The sequence below is a fragment of the Chiloscyllium plagiosum genome, unplaced genomic scaffold, assembly GCF_037043375.1.
Source record: "Chiloscyllium plagiosum isolate Xiang-an unplaced genomic scaffold, Cpla_swu_hap1 HiC_scaffold_21, whole genome shotgun sequence".
In the NCBI taxonomy this organism is placed as follows: Eukaryota; Metazoa; Chordata; class Chondrichthyes; order Orectolobiformes; family Hemiscylliidae; genus Chiloscyllium; species Chiloscyllium plagiosum.
Genome location: NW_028270159.1, coordinates 100814390 through 100831986, shown reverse-complemented (window position 1 = coordinate 100831986; position 17597 = coordinate 100814390).

Below are 17597 nucleotides of genomic sequence, written 5' to 3'. Positions count from 1 at the left end.
TCACTGAAGATATTAATATACCTTTTATAATGCACTGCCATTCTGGTTACAGCGCTGCCTATCTCTCACTGTCTCATTTATCTTCAATCCTGTTTGAAGACACTGAAACCAATAGACACACAAAGTTCTAGAAAGAATTTTGTTTCATTGCAGGTGCATTATATTCTTTTATTTGTAGACAACACACATATTGAACCCACAGAAGGTCAGTGTGGGATTTGAGAAACCCTTCAATTTGGGATGAGGCCTAGCCAGGCAGGATTCTGATCCAACGCTGCTAATCTACAATTCAGTGGCTGAGCTATTTCAGGTTTTGTATATTATGTTTCTCTCATATATTAGGAGCTTGGAAAGTACGTCAGACCTCACTGGGATGTCACATTGTCTCTCCACATTCACTGTAAACAGATTCTGCGATTTGCATTTTAATCACCTTCAAAGAGCTGTCTCCATTCCCTATCTCTGCGAGCATCAATGAATGGAAATGACTTTTGACACATTGCCCCCTTTCTCTTGCTGAAAGTGTTCCTGACACAAATCAGTCAGGCAGACATCTTAGATTTGTCCTCAGCCACCATTTTATATCAGCACAGCGATGACGTTGAGTTTATAAATAAGGAAACGTAAGAGAGACTGACAACATCAATACAATTTGAAAATATTTAACATTGAACACGCACTCAGAATCACATACGAACAGACATGCACAGACACACAGAATCACACACACACAGATACAGATGCCTTCCAGAAGCTGTCTCCATTTCCTATCTTGCAAGGGAATTCATGTTATGATGATGCATTTATGGAGGACAGTAAACAGCATTTGAGATTTTCCCCATTGTGACAATAATTCAGCCCCAATCTGAAACTTGGAGATATGTAACAGAACAGAAATGCACCAGCAGCTTTCTGTGTTCCTGCTCCCAATGTAACACTTGACTGTTTAGTTTATTTTGTCTTCAGTCTAACATCCAGGAGAAAGTGAGGACTGCAGATGCTGGAGATCAGAGCTGAAAATGTGTTGCTGGAAAAGCGCAGCAGGTCAGGCAGCACCCAAGGAGCAGGAGAATCGACTTTTCAGGCATGAGCCCTTCTTCAGTCTAACATCCAACAAGGATCACTTCACAGATCCAAAAACAGATCCCCAGGAATGAGGGACAGACTGGAATCTAATTAAGGGGTTCGGGGTGGTTTACATACAGAATAACAGATATCCGGGAGTGAGTCACAAAATCGCGGACTCATACAGTCATAGAGATGTACAGCACGGAAACAGACCCTTTGTTCCACCCCGTCCATGCTGACCAGATATCCGAACCTATTCTAGTCTCTTTGGCCCATATCCCTCCAAACCTTCCCATTCATAAACCCATCTACCGACATTTAAAAGTTGCATTTGTACCAGCCTCCACCACTTCCTTTGACAGCTCATTCCATTCATGTACCACCCTCTGTGTGAACAAGTTGCCCCTTAGGTCTCTTTCATATCTTTCCCCTCTCACCCTAAACCTATGCCCTCTAGTTCTGGACTCCCCCACCCCAAGGAAAAGACTTTGTTTATTTATCCTATCCATGCCCCTCATGATTTTATAAACCTCGATAAGGTCACCCCTCAGCCTCTGATGCTCCAGGGAAAACAGTCCCAACCTATTCAGCCTCTCCCGATAGCTCAAATTCTCAAATCCGGACAAACTCCTTATTAATCTTTTCTGATCCCTTTCAAGTTTCACAGCATCATTCCGATAGGAAGGAGACCAGAATTGCACGCCATATTCCAACAGTGGCCTAACCAATGTCATGTCCAGCCGCAACATGAGCTCTCAATGCCTATACTCAAAACTCTGACCAATAAAGGAAAGCATACCAAACGCTGCCGTCATTGTCTTATCCACCTGCCACTCTACTTTCAAGGAGCTACGAACCTGCACTTCAAAGTCCCTTTGGTCAGCAACTCTCCCTTGGACCTGACCATTAAGTGCATAAGTCCTGCTAAAAGTTGCTTTCCCAATATGCAGCCCCTCGCCTTTATCTAAATTAAACTCCACCAAGTGGAATAGAATTGAAGGTTTTGGGGTGTTTTTGAAACATGCAAGTCACACATACATGGAAGTGAGTTACATATTGGAATCTAATCAAGAGGGTTTTAGGTGATTCATATAAATCCGACAGTGGGGAAACAGGCCCTTCGGCCTAACCAGACCACACTGACCCTCAAAGGAATAACCCATTCAGACCCATTTCCCCACATTTACCCTTGACCAATGCACCTCACCTACATATCCCTGGAACACTTTGGGCAATTTTAACAGGGTTTGGATTGGATGGTTAATATATGGAATAACAGCAACACAGGAGTGTGATACAGACTGGAATCTAATCAAAGGATTGAGGTGGCAAATGTACAGAGTGCCTTAAAAATGGAAGTCAGTTACAGATTGGAATTTTATCAAGGGGATTCGGAATGATTATGTGTAGAATAACAGATACCCAGGAGTGAGCTGCAGACTGTAGTCAAGTTGAGGGGATTGGACGATTTGAGTCAGAGAGTCATAGAGATGTACAGCACGGAAACAGACCCTTCGGTCCAAACCGTCCATGCGTACCAGCTATCCCAACCCAATCTAGTGCCACCTGCCAGCACCCAGCCCATATCCCTCCAAACCCTTCCTATTCATATACCCATCCAAATGCCTCTTAAATGTTGCAGTTGTACCAGCCTCCACCACATCCTCTGGCCGCTCATTCCATTCATGTACCACCCTCCGTGAAAAACGTGACCCATAGGTCTCTTTTATCTCTTCCCCTCTCACCCTCAGCCTATGCCGTATAGTTCTGGACTCCTCGACCCCAGGGAAAAGACTTTGTCTATTTACCCTATCCATGCCCCTCATAATTTTGTAAACCTGTATAAGGTCACCCCGAGCCTATGACGCTACAGGGAAAACAGTCCCAGCCTGTTCAGCCTCTCCCTGCAGCTCAAATCCTCTAACACTGCCAACATCCTTGTAAATCTTTTCTGAACCCTTTCAAGTTTCACAACATCTTTCCGATAGGAAGGATACCAGAATTGCACACAATATTCCAACAGTGGCCTAACCAATGTCCTGTCCAGCCGCAAAATGACCTCCCAACTCAATGCTCTGACCAGTAAAGGAAAGCATATCAAACACCTTCTTCACTATCCTATCTACCTGTGACTCCACTTTCAAGGAGCTATGAACCTGCACTCCAAGGTCTCTTTGTTCAGCAACACTCCCTAGGACCTTACCATTAAGTGTATAAGTCCCGCTAAAATTTGCTTTCCCAAAATGCAGTAACTCGCATTTATCTGAATTAAACTCCATCTGCCGCTTCTCATGCCCATTGGCCCATCTGGTCCAGATCCTGTTGTAATCTGAGGTAATCCTCTTGTCTGTCCACTACACCTCTAATTTTCATGTAATCTGCAAACTTACTAACTGTACCTCTTATGCTCGCATCCAAATCATTTATGTAAATGACAAAACGTAGTGGGCCCAGCACCGATCCTTGTGGCACTCCACTGGTCACAGGCCTCCAGGCTGAAAAATAACCCTCCACCACCACCCGCTGTTTTCTAGCCAGTTTGAGCCAGTTCTGTATCCAAACGGCTAGTTCTCCCTGTATTCCATGAGATCTAACCTTGCTAATCAGTCTTCCATGGGGAACCTTGTCGAACGCCTTACTGAAGTCCATATAGATCACATCTACTGCTCTGCCCTCATCAATCTTCTTTGTTACTTCTTCAAAAAACTCAATTAATCAAGTATGTGAGACATGATTTCCCACGCACAAAGCCTTGTTGGCTATCCCGAATCAGAGCTCAAAATGTGTTGCTGGAAAAGCGCAGCAGGTCAGGCAGCATCCAAGGAGCAGGAGAATTGATGTTTCAGGCATGAGCCCTTCTTCAGGAATTTGAGAAGGGCTCATGCCCGAAACGTCGATTCTCCTGATCCTTGGATGCTGCCTGACCTGCTGCGCTTTTCCAGCAATGAATTTTCAGCTCTAATCTCCAGCATCTGCAGTCCTCACTTTCTCCTATCCCGAATCAATCCTTGCCTTTCCAAATACATGTACATCCTGTCCCTCAGGATTCCCTCCAACAACTTGCCCACCACTGAGGTCAGGCTCACCGGTCTATAGTTCCCTGGCTTGTCTTTATCACCCTTAAACAATAGCACCACGTTTGCCAACCTCCAGTGTCCGGCACCACACCTGTGACTATCGATGATACAAATATCTCAGCAAGAGGCCCAGCAATCACTTCTCTAGCTTCCCACAGAGTTCTAGGGTACACCTGATCAGGTCCTGGGGATTTATCCACCTTCAACCGTTTCAAGACATCCAGCGCTTCCTCCTCTGTAATCTGGACATTTTGCAAGATGTCACCATCTATTTCCCGACAGTATATGTCTTCCATATCCTTTTCCACAGTAAATACTGATGCAAAATATTCATTTAGTATCTCCCCCATTTTCTGTAGCTCCACACAAAGGCTGCCTTGCTGCTCTTTGAGGGGCCCTATTCTCTCCCTAGTTACCCTTTTATCCTTAATATATTTGTAAAAGCCCTTTGGATTCTCCTAAATTCCATTTGCCAAAGCTATCTCATGTCCCCGTTTTGCCCTCCTGATTTCCCTCTTAAGCATACTCCTACTTTCTTTATACGCTTCTAAGGATTCACTCGATCTATCCTGTCTATACCTGACATATGCTTCCTTCTTTTTCTTAACCAAACCCTCAATTTCTTCACTCAGCCAGCATTCCCTAAACCCAACAGCCTTCCCTTCCACCCTGACAGTAATATGCTTTCTTTGGATTCTTGTTATCGCATTCCTGAAGGCTTCCAATTTTCCAGCCGTCCCTTTACCTGCGAACATCTGCCTGCAATCAGCTTTTGAAAGATGTGTTGACTAGTCAAGGTACTTCTCCCAGTTGAGAAAAATTCAAAATGAGAGGGCCAATGCTAACGGAGAGAGAGGGGAAAGATTTAAAGTGGTACTAAGGAGCAAACTTCTTCATGCAGAGAGCAGTGAGCGTATGGAATGAACTAGCAGAGGATGTGCTGGTGGTAGCTATAATTAGGATTGTTAAAAAGACAGCTGACTGTTTGCATCAATAGGAAGTGTGTAGAGAGCTATAACTAAGAAGGAAACAGAGAATTACTAAGAAGTAAATACGCAGAGAAAAAATGAGGTACGAAGGTAAACTGGCCATTAATATAAAGGAGGATAGTAAAGGCTTTTTTAGGTATGTGAAAGGAAAAGGTTAAGACTAAAATTGGGTCCTTGAAGACAGAAACAGGGGAATATATTACAGGGGAAGAAATGGCAGAAGAATTGAATCGGTACTTCAGATCTGTGCTCACTGGGGAAGACACAAGCAATCTCCCTGAGGTAACAGTGGCTGAAGGACCTGAACTGAAGGGAATTTATATTTGCCAGGAATTGGTGTTGGAGAGACTGTTCGGTCTGAAGGCTGATAAGTCCCCGGGGCCTGATGGTCTACATCCCAGGGTACTGAAGGAGGTGGCTCGAGAAATCGTGGATGCGTTGGTGATTATTTTCCAGAGATCGATAGATTCAGGATCATTTCCTGCAGATTGGAGGGTGGCTAATGTTGTCCCACATTTTAAGAAAGGAGGGAGAGAGAAAGCAGGGAATTATAGACCAGTTAGTCTGACCTCAGTGGTGGGAAAAATGCTGGAGTCAATTATAAAGGATGAAATTACGACACATCTGGATAGCAGTAGCAGGATAGGTCAGAGTCAGCATGGATTTATGAAGGGGAAATCATGCTTGACTAATCTTCTGGAATTTCTTGAGGATGTAACTCTGAAGATGGACAAGAGAGATCCAGTGGATGTAGTGTACCTGGACTTTCAGAAAGCCTTTGATAAAGTCCCACGTAGGAGGTTAGTGAGCAAAATTAGGGCGCATGTTATTGGGGGCAAAATACTGACTTGGATTGAAAATTGGTTGGCTGACAGGAAACAAAGAGTAGTGATAAATGGCTCCCTTTCGGAATGGCAGGTGGTGACCAGTGCGGGACTGCAGGGATCAGTGCTAGGACCGCAGCTTTTTATAATATACATTAATGATATAGATGATGGTATTAAAAGTAATATTAGCAAATTTGCTGATGATACAAAGCTGGGTGGCAGGGTGAAATTTGAGGAGGACGTTAGGAGATTACAGGGTGACCTGGATAGGTTAGGTGAGTGGACAGATGCATGGCAGATGCAGTTTAATGTGGATAAATGTATGGTTATCTACTTTGGTGGCAAGATCAGGAAGGCAGATTACTACCTAAATGGGGTCAAGTTAGGTAAAGGGGCAGTACAGAGATATCTGGGTGTTCTTGTACACCAGTCAATGAAGGTAAGCATGCAGGTACAGCAGGTAGTGAAGAAGGCAAATAGCATGCTGGTCTTCAAAACAAGAGGGATTGAGTATAGAAGCAAAGAGGTTCTTCCGCAGCTGTACAGGGCCTTGGTGAGTCCGCACCTGGAATATTGCATGCAATTTTGTTCTCCAAATTTGAGGACAGACATTCTGGCTATTGAGGGAGTGCAGCGTAGGTTCATGAGGTCAATTCCCGGAATGGCGGGAGTATCTTACGGTGAAAGACTGGAGTGACTGGGCTTGTATACGCTTGAGTTTAGAAGACTGAGAGGGGATCTGATTGAGACATATAAGATTATTAAAGGATTGGACACTCTGGAGACAGGAAGCATGATTCCGCTGAAGGGTGAGTCCTGAACCAGAGGACATAGCTTAAAAATACGGGGTAGACCATTTAGGACAGAGATGAGGAGAAACTGCTTCACCCAGAGAGTGGTGGCTGTGTGGAATTCTCTGCCCCAGAGGGCAGTGGAGGCCCAGTCTTAAGAAAGAGTTGAATAGAGCTCTCAAGGATAGTGGAATCAAGGGTTATGGGGATAAGGCAGGAACAGGATACTGATTTAGGATGATCATCCATGATCATAATGAATGGTGGTGCTGGCTTGAAGGGCAGAATGGCCTACTCCTGCATCTATCGTCTATTGTCCATTGTCTATTGTCTCTGAACCAAATGCTGTCAAGTGAGACTATATCAGTTTATGTTTGGTCTGCACGGACGAGTTGAGGCGAAGTGTCTGTTTCTGTTCTGCGTGACTCAAGGTCACTTCAAGAATATGATAGCAGCAGCAAAGAAGCTGTTCTTGAATCTGATGGCACGTATGCACAAGCTTTTGCATCTTCTACCCAACAGAAAAAGTTGGAAAAGAGGAGGGAGGAGACTTTGTTATGTGGCTTTTGGAAATATATTGCCATTCCTTCACTGTCATTAGGTCAAAACTGTAGAAATACCACCTCATTGCATTTTTAACCCATCTACTGCACATGAAATGCTGTGGTTCAAGAAGGAAACACCACATTCTCAAGCACAGCTATGGATCGGCAATAAATGTTGGCCCAGTCAGCGATGCTCACGTTCCACGAAATAATATATATAAAAAAAGACTCTTGCAACTAATGAATGAATCATTTGATGAGTTACAAACACACATTTCCCCGAAAGAAAGATAAGTTGGTTGAAAGGATATTGGCAATCAGATAAATATATTGTATGCGTCACGTGGTGGGAAATAGTTCCAATTGGTACCTGGAGAAGGAAATGTCTGTGTTAGTCTGAAGACCACTTGGAGACGAAAAGACAAGAGATTGGAATCCAGAAAGTGAGTAGTGGAGATGCTGGAAAGTCAGAGTCAAATGTGGCACTGGAAAAACTCAGCAGGTCAGCCAGCATGCGAGGAGCAGAAGAGTCGACGTTTTGGGGATAAACATTTCCTCAGTCCTTCATTCCTTTTATTGGTATCAGTAATTTAATTGGAGGTTGGTTCCGAATTTTACAGATGATGTGGTTCCCTTGACAGACTTGTTGTTAAAAAAAAAGAAACAGCATTTGAATGACAAATTCCCAAGTGCCTCTGACAACTGGACCTCTGACAACATTATATAGCTGTCGTTCACAGGTTGATTTCTATTAACTCACTTAAATTTATAACTGGTGGCTATCATGTTGGTTTTGGTGAATTATCATGACAATAGGACAAGAGGGGGACTGAATAGCTGGATGTCAAGTGAGACTATATCAGTTTATGTTTGGTCTGCACGGACGAGTTGAGGCGAAGTGTCTGTTTCTGTTCTGCGTGTCTCAAGGTCACTTCAAGAATGTGATAGCAGCAGCTCTGGGGCAGAGCATTCAGGAAAACTGAAGGGGTGCCATCCGAAGTTGAACGTTGGGAGAAAGGATGCTTTGGGTTTCATAATCGCTGCTCAACGTTGTGTTACCAGCTCAACACCTCGGCAAGCAGCACCACTTGTATGGGTCTTAACCTTTCTGGCTTCTTCGAGAGGTTTCACATTACAAATCAGGGATTCTTCCATTATTTAAAAATCCAACCGTGCAATTTGAATTTCATTCAGAAACAAGAAATGCAAATATCACAGTGAATCTTTATCAACAACAAATATAGAAGAAATGGAATATCAATCTCAGAATGGGCCTCTTGGTAACACGATTGCAATAATGATCACCTAAAGATGATAAGAACCGTGATAACCTATTGTAGTTGCATACACAAGTGAGTTTTGCATTGGTCACATGGTCACAGGCGGGTTAAAGTGGACTTGTTCTTGACTGACGCTCAAAGATGATCAAATCAACTGATGGGAGGTGGGCACGTGTCCAAGCAAGCTAATAAAATGCGAAGGCCAGTCGGCCAAGTTCGTTATCTTGATCAAACGATGCCAAGCAGACTTCTGCCAGATGGATACTGTCAAACAGGAGGGGAGATGGTCATGGGTACTGTAAGCAAGACCCTCTGTGCAACTCGTACAATGGAGCAGCATGTTGTGCAGCAAAAGCGTCATACGGAAATGTAGGAGCTCAAGAACTGCTGGGTGTGAGATAATGAGGATTTAAATCTGGATTTATGGTGTTGTAAGGAGCAACTATTTAATCCATGCTGCTACAAACTAAAAAATGGCTTCCTAATGCAACTAACATAAAATAGCATAACAAAGTGATTTCTAGGAGCAATGGCTTCTAACTTTGCTGAAAAGTGCATACTTAAACTAATTGAAATAGATTAGCAAACAATGCCCTGTTCATAGTATGAATTAACTAAGGAAGATATGGCATTATTAAAGTATCCTAACTGACCTTGGAAACCAGGTGTCCCGGAGTAAAACAAGTGCAAAACAAGTCAAGTCCCAGGAAATGCCATTGGCTTAATTTTATGATTATTTGTCATACCATTTCATTTTATAGGACGAATTTTGCAATTAGGGCTGTTCGGTTTGTTAAGAGATCTATGAAAGTTGTCTGTGTTTTAAGATTGTATGCAGCCTTTCCAGAGTGCATAGAGGTGCTTAGCCCACGCATTGCTGCACAGCCTACACCGGACGTCATAACAAATTGCTAAAACTTGTTAAAACAGACTAAGCTGCTTCTGCTTATTTGACCAATCGCGGAACCGAAAGGCCCCTCTTGGGCGTCCAGATTGACAACAGTAGACATATTATGATAACCTCCGTCATTTCAAACTTGGGATTCCCGGAAATAAGTGTCTGTGCGTGTTAAAACTCTCAAGGGCTTTCAAATGAAAGGAAAAAAAATTACAGAGGCAGAGAACAATGTCACAGCAGGTTACTTTTACATTATTACTAAATAGTACACTGACCATGATTTCTACTGTTACACTTACTTTGTTTTGCCCTTTAATGACACGTTGATAAGGAACTAATCTGACAAGGTGATAATCGGAATGTTGGAGGAGCCAATATTCCTCACGTTCACCATCCTGACCTGCACGTCGTGCCCCCACATTCATTCCAACAAAATCTCAACTTCATTACAACTTAAGCGTTGTTGAACTGCTCCTCACTTGGGGTCACCTAGAAATTTGAAACCCAGGGTGGAAACGCTGTGTCACAGTCGGCTCACTTTCAGACGTGCAGTGTTTTCATTCATTGTGTCAGTTGTGCCATTGGGGATTTCAGCTCATGCTTGATTTGGTGCCTGCACTTGGACTGAGTTGCTGTGTAAATTCATGAGTTTGTTCAGAAACTCAACCCCCTCAAGCCATGTTTCGAAATTCTTCAAATATTATTTCGGAATTCGTGTAGTCTAGTCCTCGAATGATATACTTGAAGACAACCAAAAGAATGATCCATCACAGAAGTGTCAATCTGGGTTATATTGCAGTGGGTCACTGACTGAATACAAGTCTAAACAATACGTACTTTCAATCTAACCATCAGAGAGGGAGACAGACTGATGTTAGGTCTCATAGAAGGCAGGGTGAAGACTGGCGGTAGGTATGACAATGTGAGAGAGAGAGAGAGCACCGTTGCTAAACAAAAATGTTGGGGGATCACTTTCAACTCAAGACAACAGCGAGGGAAACAAAGAAAGAGACTGGGATTTTTATTCCTCACGTTTTAATTCATTCATTCAAATTTCTGTCTCGGAGAAAGTGCAGGTAGACCTCATCAAACACACACACACACATAAAAACACACAAAGATACAGGGGCCCACCACGCACACAGAAACGTAAACACAGATGAACATCGAGACAGAGAGAGAGAAAAACGCACACAGACACATGTACAGTATATGTTCCTATTCTAATATTAGTGAATAAAAGAAAAAGAATCACATTAAGTGAATAAAGGTTTCGTTAGTGTAATCTATGTTCTTTCTGAGACTTGAATCCTGGACTCTCAGGTTAAAAATAATGAGACTGAAGACTGAATTAGCAAAAACTAAGACACTATTTGCTATTGAGATTGAATTACATCCGAAAGATGATATTCAGGTGTTGAACCGAGAAAAGAACACTAAATCAAATTGGAAATGACTCGCTAAACATTTGGAAGAATAAATCAAAAGGAGGTGATGGAAGAAGAATGACAAGAGAGCAAATAAAGTGACAAAATGTACAAAGTACAAACTTTAGACTTTTTAAATTTGCTGTGACTTGAAAAACATATTGTCCTTCTTCGACCATCAACCTGCACATGTCCACCCCAAACTCAAGCTGCTGCCATCACCATGTGAGCATTTTCTCGCCAGTCAGATGCTGCTATTTGAAAGACACAACTGGAGACCACACTTCTGAATAATTCAGAAAGGAAAGCAAAGTTAGATCATGGTGAAGTGTGGCGCTGGAAAAGCACAGCATGTCAGGGAGCATTCGAGGAGCAGGAAAGTCAACGTTTTGGGCATAAGCCCTTCACCCTGAGGAATGGTTTACGCTTACAGCATCAGAACTCCTGATTTTCGTTCGTGCTATTGGTGGTAAGGTGCTGGGCGGGCCTATTGGGATCATGGACTTGCTTCTTGGTCAACGTGCATTGTGCATGCATGTTGGACTTACCTCCTTTGATAATCTCAAAGACCTTCCTGAAAATCCTCTGGGTAATTAGTTGCGATTGTATCCTGCCAGCTATTTTCTAACAGCCAAATTCTGAGCCAATCAAGGTGAATTTTTATCAATTGCGCCCCATCCAACTTGGGCCTGAGCCTTTTGCTAAAATCAGTGGTAACTGAAACTGCTGCTTAATCATATGAAACCATCACTGAAGTTGTACCCTTAGTCTGAAAAGGTTACCCAGTGTTGGTTGTCAGTCGAATCGAGGTCTTAAACAAACTTAATTTGGAGTTCGGAGGGCAGTTTCTTAAAGACAAACACTTCAATCAATGATATGGCTGCACCAGCACTATACTGCATTAGAGCTGGGTGACCATTTCAACAGGTACTTACTTTGGTCAGTTCTGGATTGTGAGCTGCAAAGCAATTGAATTGTTGCAAGCCAGGTTTAGGTGGGCTTCCCGGAGTGTGCACCCTCCTGGATACCGCCCTATGAGTTCTCTTACTCAATTCAGGCCCAGTGGGACACTTCTTTTCTGACACTTCTCACTCCAGCAGCAGCTACATTGTCTTTCCCAACCAGGCCCTGAAGGAAACGTGAACCGCTTGGCAAAGACTTGATTTTGCTTTCGAGTTTTGCTGTGGGCTGATCTGGAGACCCTCTGTCCATGATATGTCCTGAGTGAAGCTGTGTAATTGCCTCCACTCAAGTGGTATTCCCCAGCGCAGTTGTTCTTGCGAGGGTGTCTTATTGCATCGACATACCCTGCAAATCCTGTGCTCCACTTGCTGCATTTCCAGATGACATAGCCAATTGAAGTGCCTGTTTGAAATCCAGTGTGGCTTCAGTGAGGAAGTGTTTTTGCAAGGTTATTTAATTAATCCCAGTGCCACAGATGCCACCATCCCATCTCCAAATGATCCTTCATTTACACCTGAAAAGCCTTTGATATTGTTCCAGCTTCTTCAGACCAAGCTCTGAATGAACAGAACTCTGACACGCCCATTATTTCTTTCTTCTTTTTCTTTTTTGCTTCTCTTTTTTTCTTTTTTTTATTTTATTAACCCCCACACTACCACCTAAGTGCGGTAGTGCTTATTTTTTTACCCAGCACCCATTGCGTGTGTGTGCAGGTGTGAGACACAGTGAAAGACACAAAGTGAACAAATTTTAATTCAATTTCCACCACCAGGAAGATAGGAAAACACCCGAGTGGCCAGTGACAAGCACTGCCCTTCATATCAAAGGGCAGTGCTGTGTGATCAAAAACAGCGAAGGGGAAGGTAGGGACTAAATCAAAATAGAGTTGGAGGGAGAAATGATGCACTCCACTCCCTGCGGCGCTCACCTCTCCCTGAACAACTCCAGGGTGTTGGTCGACACCGCGTGCTCCTTCTCCAAGGACACCCGGCCTCTAACGTAACCGCGGAAGAGGGGCAGGCAACACTCCCATTTATATTAGTCGGCCGGGACACCCTGATTGGATCAGGTTAACAGCTCCAAACACAGAAGTCATTTTATGAAATTGACCTGGTTCACCTTATTATAAGCACAACACCAACTACATTCTAGTTGGCGTCTAACCCCTCCTCACTTGGCTCTCTACATGCCTGCCACATTTGCATCCAAGCCACCTTGCACCCTTACTAACCTGGTGTCTCACTTCATTCCCCCTTGGTCAAATTACTCATCCAGCACTAACAAATTGTCCTTTCTGCATGTCACAAAGATGGTTCTGTTTTTCCAAAATCTGGACCTTTTTCTGAGGATACTGTGTCCTGTTTTTTTTTTCCAGAGGGGTCGTAAATGCGACCAGTGCCGATTAAGTTGATTTGGTATAGAGATTAAAGCGTATTGAGAGGCTTTTTTAATACGTAACCAGATAAGAATTCAGGACAAGGTGGTCATGTTCTAGAAGTTACCTGTATAAGGAAAGAGTAGTGGTCAGCTCTCTAGCAGAGCAGTTCCGTTCAGTCCAGAACTAGTTAGGAGTTCAACAGTGAGCTGTGTGGAAGATCTCTCTCTATTTCTGCCCTTCTAAATTCAACCTGTAAGCATCTGCTCCATTTTCCTTCCTGACATTTAACGGGCTTTGCCTATTGGGACTGTTGTGTATACTCAGAACAGCATAATTAAGTCTAGTTTGGATAGATGGAGTTCAGTATGGGTTCTATATTCTGTTCTTTGTATTTTATTGTATAATTTTGTGAATAGATTATTTTGTCTGTTTGAAAACCTGGTAGTCAACTTAGCTAGCTTACTCTGTGTAAATCTCACTGTACACATACTGAAACAAATTGCAAAGTTATGATCTGGGTTGCCTGCCGAAGATATTTTTGAGTGGTCTGGCCTAGTCCATAACAGATTGGGGCTCTTTGCGGGATTTTAAACAGCAAGTGGTAGGTGCTGGTGTCTTTACTTCGGGTGTTGGGTTGGTTGGGTAGGCAAAGCTTGGGATAGTAATGGCTCTTTCTGTCGCCAAAAGTTTTCTGAAAGAGGATGTGGTGATTTGGAAGTTTCATAAAAGGTAAACAAGACCAAGCGGCAGGAATTAGCAGACGAGCTAGAATTGGACCTGCCTGCTTCTGTGAGGAAAGGAGAGGTCATTACAGCAGGAGCTCTGCAGTTAAACTTGCTGGAGAAACCATCAGAATCAATAGAGATGGCAAGAATGTAATTGCAAATGAAGCAGCCTGAGTTAGAGGCGAGAATAAAAGGAAAGGATAGCAGAAATTGAATAGTTTGAGTTGCAATTAACTGAAGAGGAGAGGGAAAACGAGAGAGCAGAGAAAGGAAAAGGAAAGAGCTTTTGTACTTCAAAAACTGACAATTAAAAAGGAAAGAAATTTTAAAAGGCAGGAGATAAAGGCTGAAGGTCATGTGGAAAAGCAGACATTTAAAATGGCAAGGTTAGCAGCTGAAGTGGCTGATGATTATGTGCTGACCCATAAAACTCGGTTTGGCTTCCAGAATCAATGTCAGTCCCTGAGGGAGATAAATTTGGGCAAAGAGACATCCTCATGTGGAAAGGGAAAAGTAGATCTCAGCGAAGATCATAAGGATAACTTGCCCCACGGTAAAAAAGAAACCATTGAGGGGGACAAAGAAGTTCAAAGGCTCCGGTGTTTTCTTTTGTAGTAAAGTGGGCCACATGAAATCAGTGTTGTTGGGCTAGGTGTGGAGAAATCAGACAAGCCTGGAAGTTTCGTTGGACTAGTAACAAAAAGCACAAGGGAAATTAGACAACTTCCTCAGAGTGTACAAGATGATCAGAGGTTGATTAAGGAGGAAGTGCTAGATTTGCTTCAAAAATATACATGCAAGGGTCACATAGGCCAGAAGTAGTATGTAAAGAGGTTACAATATTAAGGGACACAGGATCCTATCAGTCTGTAATGCTGAAGGATGAGAAGATATGCACTCCTGAGGGACTATTGCCAATACAGGTACTTGTAACAGGAATTCATGGGGAGACAAACAAGTGCTCAACTATGTAAAGTGAGGCAAGAGAGTCCAGAGGAGAGTGGAAAATTTGTACCGAACAAACTCTCAGCTGCAGGAATACAATTTGTCCTTGCAAATGATATAGCTGAGAGAGCGTAGGCGTGCTGCCTCATCTACTTGAAAAGCCAGTGGTGACACAGGCAACTGAAGAAATCAAGAATGTTTTTCCAGAAATATTCCCGGATTGTGTGATCACAAGATCACAGGAGCACAAGTTGAAGCAGCAGAGATCACAAGGCATAGAAAAGGAAGCTGACATAGCTTTATCCAGTACGTTTTTTTTATCAGGTAGGTGGCACAGAGCAGGAGCAAATAGATAAACATGCAAGTATCTTTAGCTCTGCTAAACTGATTGAATTACAGCAGAAAGATGAGAACTTAAAACACTTGCATCAAAAGGCATTTAGAGAGAAGGAGAGTGAATGCATGCCTGTGTGTCTTTACTAAACAAATGATGTCTTTCTAAGGAAATGATAACCAATACACTTACAAGCCGATGAGAAATGAGCAGGGATTCATCAAATTGTTTTGCCCATAGGGTATAGAAAGGCAATAATGCGAGTGGCATATGAGTGACCACTTGGAGGTCATTTGGAGGTGAGGAAAACTCAGGTAAAAATACAAAGGCATTTTTTATGGCCTGGACTATACTAGGATGTCGTTGAATTTTGCCAGACGTGTCTTACATGTTGGCTAATCAGAAAATCGCAGGCAGTAATAAAGCCTGCACCTTTAATACATATTCCAGCATTGGAGGAACCTTTCACAAGAGACTTGATTGATTGTGTCGGTTCCCACCTCAAACAAAAAGTGGGAATATGTATTTATTACAATAATGGATGAGTAGTCTAGAGTTCCAGAGGCAACACCACAGCTAAAATGTTTGGAGAAGAATTTCTTTATTTTGTTTATTGGATACGGACTATCGATTGAGATCCAGTCAGATATAGGATTAAACTGCACATCCAAACTATTGAAGGATGTGATGGAAAACTTGGGAATAAAGTAATTCAATTCTATTGCGTACCATCTGGAATCGCAGGGAGTGCTTGTGAGATGGCATCAAAGATTAAAGCCCATGTTGCCGGCTTACCGTCAGGGTCATACAGATGATTGGGATAAGGGGGCTCCGTTTGTGTTTTATGCAGTTAGGGATACTTCGAATGAATCGACCAAATTGAGTCCATTTGAATTAAACTTTGGGCATGAACTAAGAAGACCATGAAAATTGATTAAGGAGAAATGAAGAAGTCAGAATTCAGAGACCACCCATTTGGACTATGTGTCAAACTTTCGAGAACGATTAAATAGAGCTGGAAAACTGCCGAGACAGCATTTAAAGTATCACAGCGTACAATGAAACAGGAAGTGCATAAGAAATCACGATATGGCAATTTTGCAATTGGGGACAAGGTATTTGTGTTATTTACATTTATAGGTGACCCTTTAAAAGCAAGGTTTAATGGACCTTATTGAATTGAAAGGAAACTGAGTAAGGTGACCTACTTGATAAGGACTCCAAACAGGAAGAAATCTCACGAGAGCGTATCATGAGAATATGCTCAAAAGGCATTTTCATAGGGAAGGAAGGCAAGAGGAGAAGGTGTTAATGATTACAGCAAAGAAGGAAGAAGCAAGTTCAGAGGATTCTGAACTGGACATTCCTCAAATCAGATTAGACAATGAAGAAGTCGTCAAAAGTTGGGGTAAATTATTGAGTTACCTTCCACAAGAAAATCGAAATGACCTGAAAAAGTTATTACTATCACATGGGGAGATCTGTGGAAATAAACTGGGAAGTACTAACTTAATTGTGAATGATGTAGATATAGGAGATGCTATCAACATTCTTGTGGGCATAACCGTCCAAAGTTGGCACAGGTTCAGAAGGGGATTGCATGCTCCAAGATGGCATATTCAAAATAGGATACAGTGACTAGAACTCACCCTTAGTCATGGTGACAACGATGTTACCAACGATTAGGTGTGGACTATTGCAAACTCAACACCATTACAAAGAATGAAGCATATCCAATTCCACAGTCGGAGGACTGTGTCGAAAAAGTGGGACAAGCAACTTATAATTCTAAGTTTGACTTGCTCAGAGGCTACTGGCAAGTATCTCTGTCAGAAAGAGCAAATGAGATTTTGGCTTCCGTAACGCCAAATGGACAATATCAAATCATTCGGTGCGTAAAACGTTCCGGCCACATTTAAGAGACTGACTAATAAGGTAATTGCTTCATTTGGTACAGAGATTAAAGAGTATTGTGAGGTCATTTTGTTTATATGTAAACAGATGGGACTTCAGGCCAACGTTGTCATATTATGGAAGTTACCTGTACAATGAAAGGGGAGAGGTCAGCTCTCGACCTGAGCAGTTCAGTTCAGGCAAGAACTAGTTAGGAGTTCAACAATGAGCTGTGTAGAAATTCTGTCTCGCTTTCTGCCCTTCAAACTTCAACCTGGAAGCATCTGCTCCATTTTTGTTTAACTGATTTTTAAGTGGGTTTGCTTATTGGGAATGTTGTGTGTTTTTGGAACAGCATAATTAAGTCTGGTTGAGATAGATTAAGTTCTGGAGGGGCTCTATATTCTGGTCCTTGTGTTTCATTGGGTATTTTGGTGATTTTTTTTGTCTGTTTTAA